This window comes from Giraffa tippelskirchi, chromosome 5 (assembly GCF_054371585.1).
Source record: "Giraffa tippelskirchi isolate mGirTip1 chromosome 5, T2T-mGirTip1v1.2.pri, whole genome shotgun sequence".
In the NCBI taxonomy this organism is placed as follows: Eukaryota; Metazoa; Chordata; class Mammalia; order Artiodactyla; family Giraffidae; genus Giraffa; species Giraffa tippelskirchi.
This window is the reverse complement of record NC_137279.1, coordinates 8,768,423-8,786,259: the sequence shown is the minus strand read 5'-3', so window position 1 is coordinate 8,786,259 and position 17,837 is coordinate 8,768,423. Positions and strand designations below refer to the sequence as shown.

General features: G+C 43.9%; 1 long non-coding RNA gene across 1 annotated transcript; it reads left to right on the top strand.

Annotated features, from left to right (window-relative positions):
- Positions 1 to 970: 970 nt before the first annotated feature.
- LOC145506060 (uncharacterized) lies at positions 971 to 15,933 on the top strand. The gene is made up of 3 exons (XR_014053520.1): positions 971 to 1,379; positions 14,898 to 14,997; positions 15,468 to 15,933. It is a non-coding gene; the product is annotated as an uncharacterized LOC145506060 (long non-coding RNA).
- Positions 15,934 to 17,837: the final 1,904 nt, after the last annotated feature.

The following is a 17,837-nucleotide window of genomic DNA, read 5'->3' as shown; positions in this document are numbered from 1 at the left end:
TCCAAATAGTACTCTAGATTATCAGTCGAGATTAATTATTAAACTGGATTTAGCATTCATCTAAGCTAGGTCTAGATTCAAATCTGCGCCTCTAAAACTCATAATTTTTCTCTTAATGTCACACTTAAACCCGTGGGAGTTTTCCAGGATTTCACTGTTCTCTGAAGCACAGATTGGTTTCATCCAAAAAATATTTACTGAGTGCCTATTATGCAGAAGGCCCTGTCCTAAGTGCTAAGGGAAAAGGTGGTGAACACGAATCCCTATCCTTGTGGAGCTTGCAGAAGTAAGCTTCTTGTGAAGTTCTAGTAGAGGCAAGACAAAGAAGTAAAATGACATCAGATTAAACTCTAAGGAGAGAAAGATAAAGCAGGGAAGAGGGCTAAGTGAATATGAATTTACATGTGTTTATATTGGGCTTCCCTGGGGGCTCAGTCAGTAAAGAATCCGCCTGCAATGCAGGAAACCTGGGTCTGAACCCCGGGTCAGAAAGATCCCCTGGAGAAGGAAATGGCAACACACTCCAGTATTCTTGTCCGGAGAATCTCATGGACAGAGGAGCCTGGTGGGCTACAGCCCATGGGGTCGCAAGAGTTGGACACAACTTAGCAACTGAACCACATATTGGAGAGGATGGTTGTTGTTGATATTCTAGATATAAAGTCCAGGAAAGCCTGAATGAATGAAAGACAGGTATTTGAGTTGAGAGCTAAGAGGGAGGCGAGGCAAGTCCCTCAGCTTCTGGGAGGAGAGCTTTTCAGGAAGAGGAAATAGTAGGGCAGGAGTCCCGAGGGGGAGCTAGAGGACAGGAATGGACGCCAGGAGGGAAGGTCCACATTCCAGGAAACAATTTCTTGATTCTTTGATCAGACTGGAGATCAGATTACTTCCACAAAGCAGGTTTTCCGAACATTTGGCCTTCCCTTTCATCAGCCACTGGCCCTTTGTTGAGTCACTAAAGCCTGGGGTTGAAGCAATCCTGAGGAGTAGGGCTGGTTTTGTGGTGTTCTGATTTGTTGTGTAATAGCAGTGACAGGCTTGGTGACTCAGCAGGGTTCTATGCGTGAAAGTCAGCCCACTGGATGACCAGCTCCAGCCCCAAGGCCTCCCAGGTCCCGTGGATCCTCTGCAGGGTGAAGCGAGGGGCCGTTTCACTGACACTGACCCTGATGCCATCTTGCTGTCTGAACTCCTGGAGTTCTGAACAAATGCTTATTCCCAGAAGGAGTGAGCTTCCAGTGTGATATGATCTCCCTGGAAAAAGGAGCCTGCTGAATGCAGCAGATGAGAATGTGGACTTTGGAGCCAGAGAATCGTTTAAGTCTGGCAATAATGAGTTATGTAACCGTGAGCAAGTTATTAACCCGTAAAATGAGGACGTGAGTACTTATGTCTTAGGAGACTGAGTTCAATGGTGATGAAATACAGAGCATGCCTACTACAGTGCTAGCACTCAGCAGAATCTCAATAAATGGTCATCATGATTATTTTTATATTTTTGAGCACTTCCACACCAGCAACACAGCCAGATCACTAGTGTGTCCAATTCTTTTTTTTTTTTTTTTGGCTGCACCACATAGCATGCGGGATCCTAGTTCCCCAACAGGGGATGAAACCTGTGCCCCTGCAATGGGAGCTCAGAGTCTTAACCACTGAACTAAAAGTCCCTGTAAACATTTTCCACGTGTTTGTGTTTGTTTGTTTGGCTTTTGTTGTTTGTGCCATGTGACTTCTGGGATCTTAGTTCCCTGACCAAGAACTGAACCCAGGCTCTTTGCCTTGAAAGCCCCAGGTCCTAACTACTGGACCATCAGGGAATTCTCTCCAATTCTTAATCCTTATCTAAAGACTGATAAAATTGTGGCTCCTGCCTGTCTAGAATCACAACTGAAAATGGGTGCCCATATGCTAAATGAGCGTGCACTGTAGGAACTAGACCTGGAGTGAGGGTGGCACCAAGTCAGAAAAGCTAACAAATTCAATCAATGTCTAAATTGCCTGCCCTTTCCTTGTATTGAAGGAGTTAGGTGCCTTTCCCATTTGACCTCGGTATTCTCCTTATTCTGTTCTTAGACTTAGATTTACAAATGGATTCTGGTGAGTGGAAACTGCTTTGAATGTGGCAAGAGAGACCACTATTTCAAAAAAAGATCTATTTTGCATGTGTTTTAAGAATGTAGATTCACAATCTTTTGGCTACTAATAGCAGAAAGCCCAGCTTGAGCCCACTTAAACCAAAAAATAACAAGGTGGGGGGAGGGGGAAAGGAATGGAAATTCAAAAAGGCTTTGGCTTGCTAATTCAGATGTGTCATATTTTGGTACTGTTTTTGTCTGTGTGTGTTTGCAGAATTATTTGCCTTCTATCAAATATATCTGTGGATATCCATGAAGTTAGAGATTCAAAGGCTCTTTACTAAAGTTTTTCCCACGTAAGTGGGTTTTGTTGGGGGTAGGATGGTCATTGGCCTGGGATTAAGTGTTTCCTGGGGAAAACATGCTTGGGGCAGTGGAGGTCACTGAGTTAATGCTAATCTCAAGCAATTGAAAGCCTGCAGAGATGAAAAACCCAAACTTCAGCTGCCTTTGCCTCTGTCCTAAGGCTCCTCTGGTTAGTGTGGCCAAAGCAGTGTACTCAACTCTGGGAGTTAAGAAAATAAAGTAAGTTTTAATTACACAATTTATATGCAGATGCATTCTCCTAGTAAATCATTAATGTAATACTGACAAGGCTCAAGAAAGTTTCCTTCTATTTGTTTTTTAGAAGTTGTTTTGTTTTTAAGTAAAGGCTTTTGAATTTATCAAATGTTTTTTTATTCAAGTTTTATGACCATATGGTTTTGTGCTTTAATTGCCATCCTCCTAATCCTCAATTTGGTATCATTCAATACCTTTTCCTACCTATATAAAAACAAATACATAGATATGAATATATATACTTATGTATATATGCATATACAAGTATTAAATTAATGAGTATTATATTGATATAGGTATTCAAGCCATATACACATTATATATGTGTGTATATGTATGTTACTTATATATAATTAATACCTGTCTTAATTTATGCAGGATTGTTTCTGTGGAGGTGTTTCCCAGCTGAATCATTTTGCAACTTTTTGCAACTCAACTGAATCATTTTGCAACATTTTGCAACTCCACAATATGTAGTTCTTAAAGATCTACCTTTTCATTTGTAGCTGATGTTCAATGTTGTTTTGTTGTTTCGCAGGTAAGTTGTGTCAGACTCTTTTGTGACCCCATGGCCATGTTGCAGTGTGAATACTTTGTTTGGTCAGGTTCCTACTGATGGATGTCTGGGGTGGTCTAGTTTTTCACTCTTGAAGGTAATGCTGTAATGAATATCTTTAGCCATGTTTCCTCATGCACATGGATCTGCCTTTTAAGAAAGTCCCCGAGGCATGTGGGATCTTCCCAGACCAGGGATCGAACCCATGTCCCCTGCATTGGCAGGTGGATTCTTGACTACGGAACCACCAGGGAAGGCAAAGACTTAAGTCTTTTTTAAAGACAATGTTTTTAGAGAAGTTTTAGGTCACGGCAAAATTAGAACGGAGGCACAGAGATTTCCCATCTACCCCCTTACATGCACAGACTCTGCTACTACCAACATCTCCCACCAGAGTGGTTCATTCATTACAATTGGTGAATCGACATCGAAAGGTCACAACCACCTGAAGTCCACAGTTGACGTTAGGGTTCACTCTCGGCATTTGGCCATAGTCGATGTGTTTGGCCAAATGTGTAATGACGTATATCCATCATTATGCCTTGACTTTTCTGTCTTGAATTTGGTGGAAAACTGATAATTTGTCCTGAAGAGTTTTCTACATTCAAAATGTATCTGCCTCCACACTATGTCTTTTAATGCCCCTGATATTTCCTGAATGTAGTTCTATCTGAAGTCTTTATTAGAGTCAGGTTTGAATTCTTTGGCAAGTTTATCTATGACTTTTTTTTTTAATTAATTGATTTGGTGGCATCAGGTCTTCGTTGCCGTGTGCAGGCTCAGTAGTTGCAGTGCTCGGGCTTAGCTGGCCCACAGTATGTGGGATCTTACTTCCTTGACCAGGGAACCTGTACCTCTTGCATTGGAAAGCTGATTCTTAACCACTGGACCACCAGGCAAGCCCCCCTATGACATCGTTTAATGGGGCAAGTGGTGTAGGAAAGCTACTATTTTTTTGTCCTGTTCTGTTTTGTATTTGTACATCTTGATTTTGTATTTGACCATCTTGTTAAATTGTCTAATTAGTTCTAATAATCTGTCGATTAATGTTCTTGAATTTTCTAGACAAACCATTATATCATTTTCTAAAAAGGCCAGCTTTTTGTTTCTTTTCCAACATTTGCACATTTTATATGTTAGCTGTACTGACTGGGGCATCCTATAAAATGCTGAAGAGTAGAGGCAATATTTAGTCTTTACTGACTATTGGGAATGCTTTAGTACTTTACAAAGATGTACTACATCTGTTATGTATTTTTGGCAATGTACTTTGGCAAGTTGGTAAAGTTGACCTTTATCAACTGTCTGGGAGTTTATTAAAAAATGATAAATGGATTTTGAATTTTTCAAAGGCTGTTTATTATCTGTTGAAGTGGTCATCTGATTTTCTCCTTTTATTTCATTGCTATAGTAAATTATACTTGTAAATTTTCTATGTTGAACCATTTTTGAATTCTCACTTCAATCCTTACTTAATCTTTCAATATCGTGCTAGATTTGATTTCCCAAATTTTTCTTTAATATTTTTGCATCTCTCTCATAAGTTATGTGCTGTGCTGTGCTTAGTTGCTCAGTCGTGTCTGACTCTTTGTGACCCCGTGGACTGTAGCCCTCCAGGCTCCTCTGTCCATAGGGATTCTTCAGGCAAGAATACTCAAGTGAGTTGTCATGATCTCCATCAGGAGATCTTCCCAAACCGGGGATGGAACCCAGGTCTCCCACATTTCAGGCAGATTCTTTATGGTCTGAGCCACCAAGGAAGCCCAAGAATCCTGGAGTGGGTAGCCTATTCCTCCAGGGGAACTTCTTGACCCAGGAATTGAATGGGGTCTCCTGCATTTCAGGTGGCTTCTTTACCAGCTCAGCTACCAAGGAAGTCCCTGGTAAGTTATACTGGCCTACAAATTTCTTTGCTTCTGATATCTTTATTTGGTTTAAGAATCAAAGCTACATCAGCCTCTTAAAATAAGTTGAATAGATTTCCATCATTTTCCCACGTCATGGAAGACATTATATAAACTAGGAATTATTCATTTCTTGATTGTCATAATTATTAAAATATACTTTGTTTCTACAATCATATTGCAACTTTTATTTTGTGTTTTATTTCTCTCTCTCATTGTATTTGCCAAAAGATTATGCATTACATTGTACTTTGCAAAAAACCATCAGTTAGCTTTAGAGACAATTGCAAATTTGCTTTAAAATTATTATTTTTTGTTTTTATCTTTATTCCTTCATTCTATTTCAATTGGATTTAGTTTCTTTTTTACTTGCTTCTTTTGTTAAAAGTTTAACACATTTGTTTTTAACTTTACAATTATTTAATGTGTATTTAAGATGATAAATGTTCTTCTGACTACTGATGTGGCTGAATTCCTACAGATCTTGATATGAGCTACTCTCATTCTGGATCATTTCCAAAGACTGTGTCATTACTGTTTTGACTTCCTAAGTAATCCAAAGGTATGCAGAACTTTGGGGAGCTATTATTTGTTTCATGGTTTCTAATTTAATGTATCATGGTTAGTGAATAAGGCTGTATGAAGTGAACATTTTGGAATTTGCAGAATTTCTTTTGTGGTCAATTCGTGATCAGTTTTGTACAAATTCAATGTATATTTTGCTTGTTTCTTGGTAGCAATTTGTTAATTTGTGTTATTAAATCTTCTGTATCTGTAATTAGTTTTTGTCTGCTTGATTGGTCATTTTCTTAGAGAAATGAGTGAACTATATATTTGTCAGTATCTACTTCTATCAGGTTTTACTTCACATATTTCAGTGTGTTTTATGCATGTCACTATTCATCACCTTCTTGAGAGACTGCTCCTTCTATTAATATAAATATTCACCTATTCTAGGTTTCCTACAGAGATGGGCTCATATTAATTTGTCCTTTGCATCCAGCTTACTTTACCTAGCACAATGTTTTCAAGACTCATCTATGTTATAGGATTTATCAGAATTTCATTATTTTTAAGGTTGAGTTGTATGGATCTATGACATTTGGTTTACCCATTCATCTGTTCCATTGATGAAAATTTGGGTTGTTTACACCTTTTGGCTATCGTGAATAATGCCACTATGAACATTGATATTTGCAAGTATCTGAGTCCTTGCTTTCAATTTTGGGAGTACATGCCTAAAAATGGGATTGCTCCATCATATGTAATTCTATGTTTAACTTTCTGAGAAACCCCCATACTGTTTTCCACAGGGGCTGCACCATCTTACATGCTTACCAGCAAGGCACCAGGGTTCTAATTCCTCTAGCACTTGTTATCTTCCACTGTTACAATGACAGCTATCCTAACAGGCGTGAAGCAGCATCTCATCGTGGTTTTAATTTGCGTTTCCCTAGTTACTAGTGGTGTGGAATATCTCATCATGTGCTTATTGGCCATTTATATGCCTTTTTTGGAGAAAAGTCTTTTGAAGTCCTTTATCCATTTTTTTCGTGTGGGTTACTTGTTTTTGTTGTTGTTGTTGTTGTTGAGTTTTAGGAGTTCTTTATATTGGGTTGGCCGAAAACTTTTAGTTTTTCTGTATGGAAAAACTTGAATGAACTCTTTGGCCAACCCAATATATTTTGGACATTATTCCTTATCAGATATATGATTTTCTCCCATGCTGTAGACAGCATCCTTTTAGGTACAAAAGCTTTTAAATTTTGATGAAGTCCAAGTTATCTATTTGCTCGTTTGTTGCTGTGCTTTTTGTGTCATATTCAAGAAATCCTCACAAATCCAGTGTCATGAAGTTTTCCCCTATGTTTAATCCTAAGCTAGTTTCAGGGCTTTCATTTAGGTCTTTGATCCACTTTGAATTATTTTAGCATATGGTGTAAGGTAAGGGTCCAATTTCATTCTTTGCATGTGGATATCTAGTTTTCCCAAAACTATTTGTTGAAAAGACTGTCCATTCTCCCATTAAATGATGTTATGGGCTGAATTGTGCCCACTGCCCCAAATTTACGTGTTGAAGTCCAAACACCCAGTACCTCAGAATGTAACCATATTTGGAGATGGGACCTTCAATGAAGTGATTAAGTTAAAACAAGGCTGATAGAGTGAGGCTCTAATACACTGGGACTGATGTCCACATCAGACGAGAGAGATATTCGGGATGTGTTTTCACAGAGAACAGGCCATGGGAAGGTGCAATGAGGAGATGGCCATCCGCAGGTCAAAGAGAGAGGTCTCGGGAGAAATCAAACCAACTTTAATAATTCTAAGTCTTCTAATCCATGAGCATGGCTGGCTTTCCATGTCATGCACATGAGTGCTCATTCATTAAGTTGTGTCTGACTCTTAGTGACTCCATGGACTGTAGCACACCAGGCTCCTCTGTCTGTGGGATTTTCCAGGCAAGAATACCAGAGCGGGTTACCATTTCCTTCTCCAGGGGATCTTCTCAATCCAGAGACTGAACCCACACTTACTGAGTCTCCTGCATTGACAGGCAGATTCTTTACCAGTGAGCCACCTGTGAAGCCATCCATGTTAATGTTACAAAGAGAAATCATCAAATTGATCAAGGGTTTAGTTCCAGAAATTTTTGTTTGATTTTGCTCATTTTTAGATTAACATTTGTATATACCTAAATATAGATGCAACATACAAAACACTTGTACCAAAAGATACACACACATATATACGTATATACACTTATGTGTATGTACACACACACATATCTGTGTTTCAGCTTACTACTTCTTGAAACCTACTTATTCCTAATGGATTCATTTTTCTTCTTTTTAGAATATGTCTTCATTTCAGAGGGGCTACCCTGGTAGCTCAGATGGTAAAGAATCTGCATGCAATGCGGGAGACCTCAGTTCGATCCCTGGGTTGGGAAGATCCCCTGGAGAAGGGACCGGCTACCCACTCCAGTATGCTGGCCGGAGAATTTCATGGACTGTTTCAGAGAGAGTCTAGTTTGGCTGGACAAGGAATTCTAAGTTCTGTTATTTCCGCTTAACGTCTTTTTTCGTCTTCACAAACACCCTTGAAGGGAGGTACTGTTATCCCTATCTGACAGCTGTAGCTGCAGAGGCTTGGGTAAGCTAAGTAGTTTGCCTAAAGCCACATAGTTAAAGCAAGGCAACTGGGATTCAAACCCAACTCCTTCTTATTCTAAGTTCAGACGCCAGGGCACCTTTCAAAATACCAGGTGACCTTATGAAAATGGATAGAAGGCACTCAGCTGTTAGTTTCCTTCTGTGTCATCTTCCTCCCATCTCCAAAAATGGACAGAAATTTTTCTCCCCTCAGGTCAATCTATCAGCCAATGAATCAGTTTCACTGTACTTAGACTTTTAAGAGTAGGAACAGGGGAAAGAGGAACTTTTCTCAGGAGAAAGTGACAATGATGAACGGTTGTGAGTTCTGAACTGGGAGATGGAAGAACCAAGGAGGGGCTGTTCACTGTCTGGATTGCTGATTCTCCTGTCTGGCCCATCATCTCTAGGGAGCTCCCTCTCGTCTGATCTTTGTTGCCAGTAACCCTGCGCTTGTAGAATGTCTGATCTGGGATTGGCCTGCGGATGGTCACAGAGCAAACCTGGCTGCCCCTGGCTCAGCCAGACACCCTCCATGAGGCCCTTACAGCCTTACGAGGTGGTGTGTGCCTAGCAAGGTGACTAGGGCAGGCCTTGGGAGGTCAGCGGCTGGCAAGAACCCTGCAACCCCGCATGTGAGAAGGTAAGAAAGAATCCTGACTCCTGGGTACTTGGAGGTGGAACATTCTGCCTCACTAACTGTGATTTCCCTTCCCGCTTCCTTGGCAAAGTTAAATAATTAGGTGCATCTTGGCAGCAAAGTCAAAATTAATTTTACTTCCCTCTGCAGCGAAAAGTCCAGCTGAGTTGGGAAGGGAGGGGTCCTTGAAAGGTATTTCCACCTCGGCTTGATTTCTGAGTTTAGTAGAAATGGACTTTTTGTTCTTACTGGTAGGTTATTAAAAACCCTCAAGGAATGTGCAGAAGGCACATTGAGTTTGAGGAGCCCAGTAGGCCAAAGAGAAGCTGAATAAATAGTCTAGTTGTTTGGATAGCTGGAGAGTAGTTAAGAGGGAGCTTTAAACGGAGGGCTGCCCCAGGGCTGAGCATCCTGGCTCCTGGGGGCGCCATCCTCAGAGGGTCTGCAGGCAGCATCTGCTCCCTGCTCAGCCCCCACATCTTCCTGGTGCCTAGCGGGCTCCTCGCCTACAGTCTGGGGGCCAGAGAGATTCAACTGGCCTCTTGACCCTTGGACGTGACCTCCACGGAAGCCTTTCCAGGCCAAGGAGTGCAGGAGGACAAGGAGGGGTGAGGCTGGGTGATTAGGGAGAGGGGAGAATGCTGGGGGCAGATTCTGAGGCTTCCTGGGGCACTGAGGTCTCAGCAGGGTGATGGGAGGAGGCAGGGCCTCAACCTGTGTCTGTAAAGCGCTTGATTGAGCTGCTGACTCAGAAGCACAGGGCTGATTACCCAATAATTACAGCCCCATGAGGTGTTGAGTCTCGTCAAAACGCAGAGATCTCCTTAGTCCCAGAGCCCCCTGCTCCTTCTAAGTGGAAGAGGCCTTTCTAGAAAGCAAGTCCTCCTATCTCCCCACAAAGACAGGAGTCAACTTTCTAGAAGAGGCGTTCTCCCCTCCTGAAGCCCAGAGCAGTTTTTCCAAATACATTCACAATCATGTCAGCCCTCCTCCAGATATTTAGCAAGACCTGCAAGCCTGCCAGTCTGGCTCCTGCCTACCTCTCAGCCTCTTCTAGCACCTGTGACCTTCATACCTGGTCTCTAAATTAAGGCAACAAATAGCATCCAATGCCTAGCATGAACTAGGCATTGCTGTAGGCTTTGAGGATACCCTTGTGAACCTCGCTTTCCTTGATTGTTTGAGCCATGTGAGCAAAGGCCTAAAAGAAGAAAAAGAACAAGTCAGACATATATGGAAGTAGGGCATGGAAGGAAGAGAGACTGGCAAGTGCAAATGTCTTGAGGCGGAAGCACACTTTCCATGCTCAAGGACAAGAAGGCCAGTGAGACTAGAACAGAATAGGAGCTAGAAGGCGGAAGCAAAGGAGTACCAGGGCGTTTGCACTCTGACTTTTATTCTGACTGACATGGAGGGTTTTGAACTGAGTACTGTACTGTATGATCTGATTTCGGTTTTAAGTGGACCCTCTCACTATTTTCTTGAGAATAGAATGAAGGAGGGTGAGGACAAGATCACTTAGGAAGTTCTTGTAATGATCCAGGAGAGGGTTGATGGAACCTTGACACCATCCTAGTGCTGGAGGTGAGTGGTGGCCAGTGTCCAGAACACCTGACCGAGTTGTCGGGATTGTCTGACAGATCGGATGGGGGTATAAGAGAAACTGAGGAGTCAGAGATGACTCCAGACTTTTGGCCCAAACAACTGAAAGGATGGATTTGCCATGTAAAGAGATGGAAAGTACAGGAGGAGTAGGTTTGGGGGGCCAAATCTGGATTTTGGTGTTGTGACATGTTGGACATACCAGAGAAGGTGTCAAATAGGTATTTGGGAGGAGGAGGTATTTTTAATTATTTATTTTAATTTATTTATTTTTCACTGGAGGATAATTGCTTTACAACGTTGTGTGGATTTCTGCCATACATCGCATGAATCAGCCAAAGGCATACATGTGTCCCCACCCTCTTGAACCTCCCTCCTACCTCTCACCACACCTCCCACACCTCTAGGTCATCACAGAGTACCAAGCTGAGCTCCCTGCATTATACAGCAACTTCGCACTAGCTATTTATTTTACACATGGTAATGTACATATTTCAATGCTACTCTCCCAATTTGTCCCATCCTCTCCTTCCCCAGCTGTGTCCATAAGTCTGTTCTCTATGTCTCTTTTCCTGCCCTGCAAATAGGTACATTAGTACCATTTTTCTAGATTCCATATATATGTGTTAATATGTAATATTTGTTTTCTCTTTCTGACTTACTTCACTCTGTATAATAGGCTCTAGGTTCATCCACCTTGCAAGAACTGACTCAGATTTATTCCTTTTTGTGGCTGAGTAATATCCATTGTATATATGCACCACAACTTCTTTATCCATTCCTCTGTCGATGGACATCTAGGTTGCTTCCATGCCATAGCTATTGTAAATAGTTCTGCCGTGAACATTGGCGTACATGTGTCTTTTTCAACTATGATTATCTCAGGGTGTATGCCCAGTAGTGGCATTGCTGGGTCACACATCAAATAGGTATTTTGATGTTCAAGTCTGGAATTCAGTGAAGTAATTCTGGCTGAAAAAAATAAATTTAGGAGTCGGCAGCCATTTAAAGCCATGAGCCTGGCTGAAAATCAGCCTAAATTAGAATCATGATCACAAATCTCAGTGGGCTCTTAAGGAGATAGAAGAGAGAAGGCCAAGGACAGAGCTCTGGGCCACTTCAGTGTTTGGAGTCGAGAGATGGAAAAGAACCAGTAAAAGACGCAGAGAAGCAGCAACCAGCGAGATAAGAGGGAGGTGGGGAGCAGGTGCTGTGCTGGAGGCCATAGGGGAAAGTGTTTCAAGGAATGAATGCTCAGCGGGGTTAAAACGTCTTGAGGGGCCAAGTGAGATGGGAACTGAGACTCAATTATCTGGCAAGGAATTGGCCACCTAGAGGTGTGCTTTGGGGAGACGTGAGGGGGAAGATGCTGATGAAAGTGGGATCAAGAGAGAATGGAGGTTAGGAATCAAAGGCAGTACAGATGACTCCTCTGAAGAGTTTTGCTGTACAATAAAGCAGAGAGATGGGGTGGTAGCTGATAGGGTATGTGGGATTAGGAGAGAGCTGGGCTATTTTTGAAAAAGGAGAAATAGCAATATATTCATAGGCTAATGGAAGTGACCTGGTAGAGGGCAAAAACTTGATGATGAAGGAGAGAGCAGCTGTTGGAGTCTCAGTCCTTGGATGGATGAGAGAGGATGGTTTCTAGTTTCCCCAGACTTTGGCTGCAGGCAGGAGCATGAACAACAGCTCATCCATAGTAACAGGAGGAAAAGCATAATAAAGGGGTCTAGACATGAGCCGGCAGACATGGTGGGAGCACATGGAAGTTTTCTGGTACTTTCTCAGTAAAATGGGAAATAGAGGCAGCAGTTGAGAGTTGATGATAGAGAAGGAGGTGTTGGAGGTTTTGGAAGAGAGGGGAACATAGAAAATAGTCCTCTTGAAGGATGGGAGGATGGATAGACCAGGGAAATGAGATGGGAGTGCTCTGGAAGCGGAAAACATCCACTTGACCTCAGTTGGCTATGAATTTAAAGTAAGGTCACTTATCAGCTGTTGGCAGGGCAGGTGTTGAAAAGATAGCTGGAATTAACCAAAGTTGGTGTTTTTCCAGAAGAGGACAGTGGAGGAAGAGAGGGGCAAGGGAATTGAGGGTATATGCCAATGAGTGGTTATGATGATTGAGTCGATCGTCTAAACTGGGTAAGAAGGGCACTGGGGAGACGAAAGAAAAAGGAAAGACGGGCAAGTCTCAGGAGACTGAAGAATTACTGGAGGGACTTCCCTGGTGTCCAGTGGCTAAGAATCTGCCTTCCAATGCAAGGGATATGGATTCTATCCCTGGTCAAGGAACTAGGATCCCACATGCTATGAGGCAACCAAGCCCATGCACTGCAACAAAGACTAGTCCCCACTCACTGCAATAAGAGAAAATTCACTCTCAGTGATGAAGACCCAGGGCACCCCAAAATAAATAACTAAATAAAATAAATTAAAAAAAACCCAACATTTGTGCTTGATATACCTGGAAAGGTTTCTGGTTGCTTCCTTCCTTTCTTTGTTGTTGTTGTTTTCTCTTTTTTCTTTTTTTTTTTGTTTTGTTGTTCTTTAATCTTCAATTTACCAGATTCCTCTCACCAGAGGACTGTTGTACCTCTTGTCCCTCCTGTTTGAAATGCTCTGCCCAAATCTTCCACTCCTTACCCAGTTATACTTGAGCTCTGAGCTCAACTGCTACTTCCTAATGGACATTGTTCCAATTATCTATTGCTGTGTAACAAATGATTCCAAAATGTGATGTAAACAGCCAACGTTTTAGCAGGGTCAGGAATTTGGACAGGGCCGAGTGGGGATAATTGTCTCTGGTCCTCAGTCTGGAAGACTTGAACAGCTTGGGGTGACTTGAATGGCTAAAGACTGGAATCGGCTGGAGACTTCCTTTTTAAAAAGTTACTTATTTGTAATTGGAGGATAATCACTTTACAAAACTGCGTTGGTTTCTGCCATACATCAACACGAATCAGCCATAAGTGTACATATAGCCTCTCTCTCTGAGACTTCTTAATGCACGTGTTTGTTGCCTGGACTAGAAAGGCTCAAAAGCTGGGCTCAGCTGGGACTGTGGACTAGAGTGCCAACACACAGCCTCTCCCCACGGCTCAGGCTTCCTTACAGCATGGCGATGCCAGGGCAATTGGACTTCTTCCTTCCAGAGCTCAGGGCTCCAGAAGTGAGAGTTGTGGAGAATAAAGCATAAGTGCCTGGGGCTTCCCTGGTGGCTCAGTGGCAAAGAATCCTCCTGCCAGTGCAGGAGACAAGGGTGTGATCCCTGACCCAGGAAGATCTCACATGCCTCGGAGTAACTAAGTCCACGTGTGGCAGTGACTGAGGCCCGCACCTTAGAGCCTGTGCTCCATTCATTGCAAGGAGAAGCCTGAGCTTTGCAACAGAGAGGAGCCCCCGCTGGGTGCAACTAGGGAAAAGCTCGTGGCCCAGCACAGCCAAACATAAATAAATAAATATGTAAGCAGGAGTGCATGGCCTTTTATGTTCTAACCTCTGAAGTCACATATCAATACTTCCACTGACTCTATTGGCTAAAGCAGAGAGAAGCCACTTGGATTTAAGGGAGGGACACAGACTTCACTTTTCCACGGATGGAATGTCACAGACTAAAACAATTGTCTCTTTTGGTATTCTTATCTTAGTTTCTGTGTCCTCATTAGGGTGAGAGCTTGAGTCTGGGCTTGCAAATTCAAATCAATGACTGCCACAGCCAGGCAGGGGAGTGAAGCTGGCCAGGAATCAGGGACCATAAGGGCTAGCGAACCAGAGAATAATCACTCTCTGAAGTAAGCAGCCTGGCCCTGGCTAAGTGATGTCCCAAGGAAAGGCATGCCCAGGACTGCCAGAGGCTTCCAATTTGTCAAGAAGTTCCAGAACTGAGGCTGTTTATGTAAAGCATTCCAATTTTTAGAAAACATTATGCAGACCAGCTGTCTGGCACACAGTAGGCTTAATAAATAATTGTGGGAGAAAGAAAAATATTCCTGAAGTCTTTTCACGTGTTCATCCCGATGCCCACTGCCATTTCTATCTGGTGTCTGCTGGCGAGGAGAAAAAGGAAAAAGACATCATAACGTGAGGCGTGTGGGTGGGGCGTTCCCATCTCTGGTCAGGGTGCTGCAGGGAGGGATGGGTGAGACCAGGAAACTAGACCCCCACAGGGGCCTGGCTGGAATCTAGCACAGTCCACACAGTAGGTTATCGGGCACATCACTGTGCCTCTACTTTGCTTTATTTTTCTTCTAAATGCTTAAAATGATCCGAGATGCATAATTAACTGGCTGCCCCACACAAAAGATTAAGTCTCACTTGTCTTGTTTTCTCTGTGTCCAGGGCCTGAAGAAGTGCCTGCCACGGAAGGGGCTCAGTGGATTCTTAAGGGAATGTCACACGGCCATTCTGGGGGTTCTGAGCACCTGTGCTAGGTCCCAAGGTCAGTGAGGCAGTTGGGATTAAAACATACGTGTGCACACACACACACACACACACACACACACAATTTGGTGCAAAAGTCTGACTACAGTTGATGCCTTGGTTCAGAAAATGTTCCTTGACCTACTCTAGAGCCATATTTTTGAGAACGCTTGTGCAGTTCAAAACGCATTTGGCATAACCAGTTCCCCTATATGATATTATAAGAAAGAAGGGGATTAAGGGATTTTGCTAATCCCTGGGAGACATTACAAGCTTCATGATTCTCGGCTATTTCAGGCCAAACTGAATATTTAAGGATGTGATTTAAATGTAGATCCTGGGGATGGAGAGAGTGAGAAGCAGAGTTTTGGAAGCCAGGCAGGGATGGGGAAGGGCGGCTTGGCCTCCGAAATTTGCCTGGAGGCTCATAGCCACAGAGATTGTTCTTGTTTTTTCTTTCTTTCTTTTTTTTGTTTTTTTGTTTTAAAGACATCTGGAAGTGTTGACCTTCAGGCAGAGCTCACCTAGCTGAGCTGGCTGGGAAGTTGGAAGTTTCATAACATAACCAAGGCGTGGAGTGTGGTGCCAGGAAGCAGAGACAGAGCACAAAGGCCCCTCTGCAGACGATGGCCTCAATGCCCAGTCACTCACTGGTGACCAACCATCCTCCGCCACTGCCCACCAATGTCAAAGATGCTGGGGATGCAGAGGTGGCAGCCTACTGTGACACCATCGCCAACGGCATGTTGATAAAAAGGTCTGGGGAGAGAAAGCAAGCCCTGACCAGAGAAGTACGTATCCTTCCAATCTTTTTTCCGTGGAACTGAGGTTTGAACCAGAGTTGCCTGACCCCCAAACCCTTTCTCTCAACATGGGTTTTGCAAATTACCCGAAAGTCTTTTTCTAGCACCAGTTGGTACTGCCCCCTAGTAAATGTTACTCATTCCTCCAACAGCAAGGAGTCGGTAGAGTTTCTGTTGGTCCTTCCCCACCATGCCACAAGTCACACACCGTGTCTTCTGTCTGCTTGTCATCCAGGGCAGAATTCCAGCAGGCATTCTGGCTGCAGCCTGTCGTCTTGATGCTGTCCATTAAGAGGGGCACTTTCCGCTCCAAGGGCCAGATGTATTCAACTGTGCTTGGCACATGGTCGACACCCAAGAAGTGGGCATTTGTGAGAGTAGTAGCCATTACTAACAACTCATTGGGCACTGGGTGCAGCACTGGATTCTCTGCAAACATAACCTCTTTAACCCTTACAACAACCCTAAGTGTTAGTCACTCAGCCGTGTCTGACTCTTTGAGACTCAAGGGACTGTAGCCTACCAGGCTCCTCAGTCCATGGAATTCTCCAGGCAAGAATACTGGAGTGGGTAGCCATTCCCTTCTCCAGGGGATCTTCCCCACCCAGGGATTGAATGCAGAGGTCTGCATTGCAGGCAGATTCTTTACTGTCTGAGCCACTGGGAAAGTCCCTTACAACAACCCTAAGGGACAGCAGCGATTTCCTCCCTACAGATGAAAGAATTAAGTAGATGCGCCCATGCTCACAGAGCTAGTTAGTGGTGGAGCTGGGATTTGCATGGAGTCAATTGGCCTCCATTGCAGTTCCTGTGGTATCAGACGCTGCAGGGGTGTACGTGTGTGTGGGTGTGGCAGTGTTTACGTTGCCTGTACCCGGTGCTGAGGGCGTCCACATCAAACAGGCATGTGTGTGCGTGGCACTTGAGAGGCAGCTCCCCATGACAGGGAGGTGTTTGGAGAAGCTGTGAGGAGTGAATGAGAGGAAGCAGGTTGGGGTGACGGGTGGGGTGCACAACAGGCTGGGTGACAAGGGCAGGCGGGGTGACAAACTTGTCTGGGCCCCTCAGGCTCTGGACAGGCAGGAGGGCAATGAGGGAGGGGCTGCAGGCAGAGGTCACAGAGTTCAGCCCAACCTGAGCAGTTGTTTTTAGCTGGACCAGCCAAACTTGCTTGCCCCAGAAGTTTCTTGGCTTTCTAAGACTTTCTCTTCCTTGTGCCTAAGTCAATGGGCTAAGAAAATACATTATGTCTACCTGGCCAGCTTCCCAGATAAGCCTCATAAAGTTCCGACATGCAGAGAAGTGAAAGAGAAGAAAGGAATCATCTGGCTGGTAGGGTACCTTGCCCCTTCATACACTAGGTACCCTCACAGTTGCTTGGGATGTGGTGGAGAACTAACAAGACAGAGAGCCTGCTCCCTGGTTGTTTCTGGTGGGCAATGAGGAGACTGTAGGTATTAACCGTGAGAAACAAGTCAACCAGGTCACAGAGGCTGCGACATAAAGACAAAGGGAAGCAGAAAAGGGGGGCCAGGAATACATGCGTGACTGGGGCCGGGGTAGGTCTGACTGCCATGGAAGCGGGTGGCCAGCGAAGTAGAGGAGCTATCTCTTAGCTCCAGGGGAAGTGTGTTGCAGACAGAGGGAACCACCAGGTCGCGAACCGAAGCAGGAGGCACAGGCTTGTGTATTTGAGCATCAGCGGGAGAGCAGGAGCTGGAGGGATGGGGGTGATGGGCAGAGTAGACAGAGATGAGGCAGGGACGGGGGATCCAGGGCTGGAAAGTGGAGGCCATTTCTGAGTAGAGAAGTGACCATCTCTCTATGTGACACACTCATCTGGGCCCCTCAGGCTCTGGACAGACATGAGGGCAACATGGGAGGGACCACAGGCAGAGGTCACAGCTGACTTCTATGTGTGAAAAACCCTCCTTAAAAAAAAAAAGTTTTGTTTTATATTGGGATGTAGCCGATCAACAATGCTGTGATAGTTTCGGGTGAATAGTGAAGGGAATCAACCATACATATACATGTATCCATTCTTCCTCGAACTCCC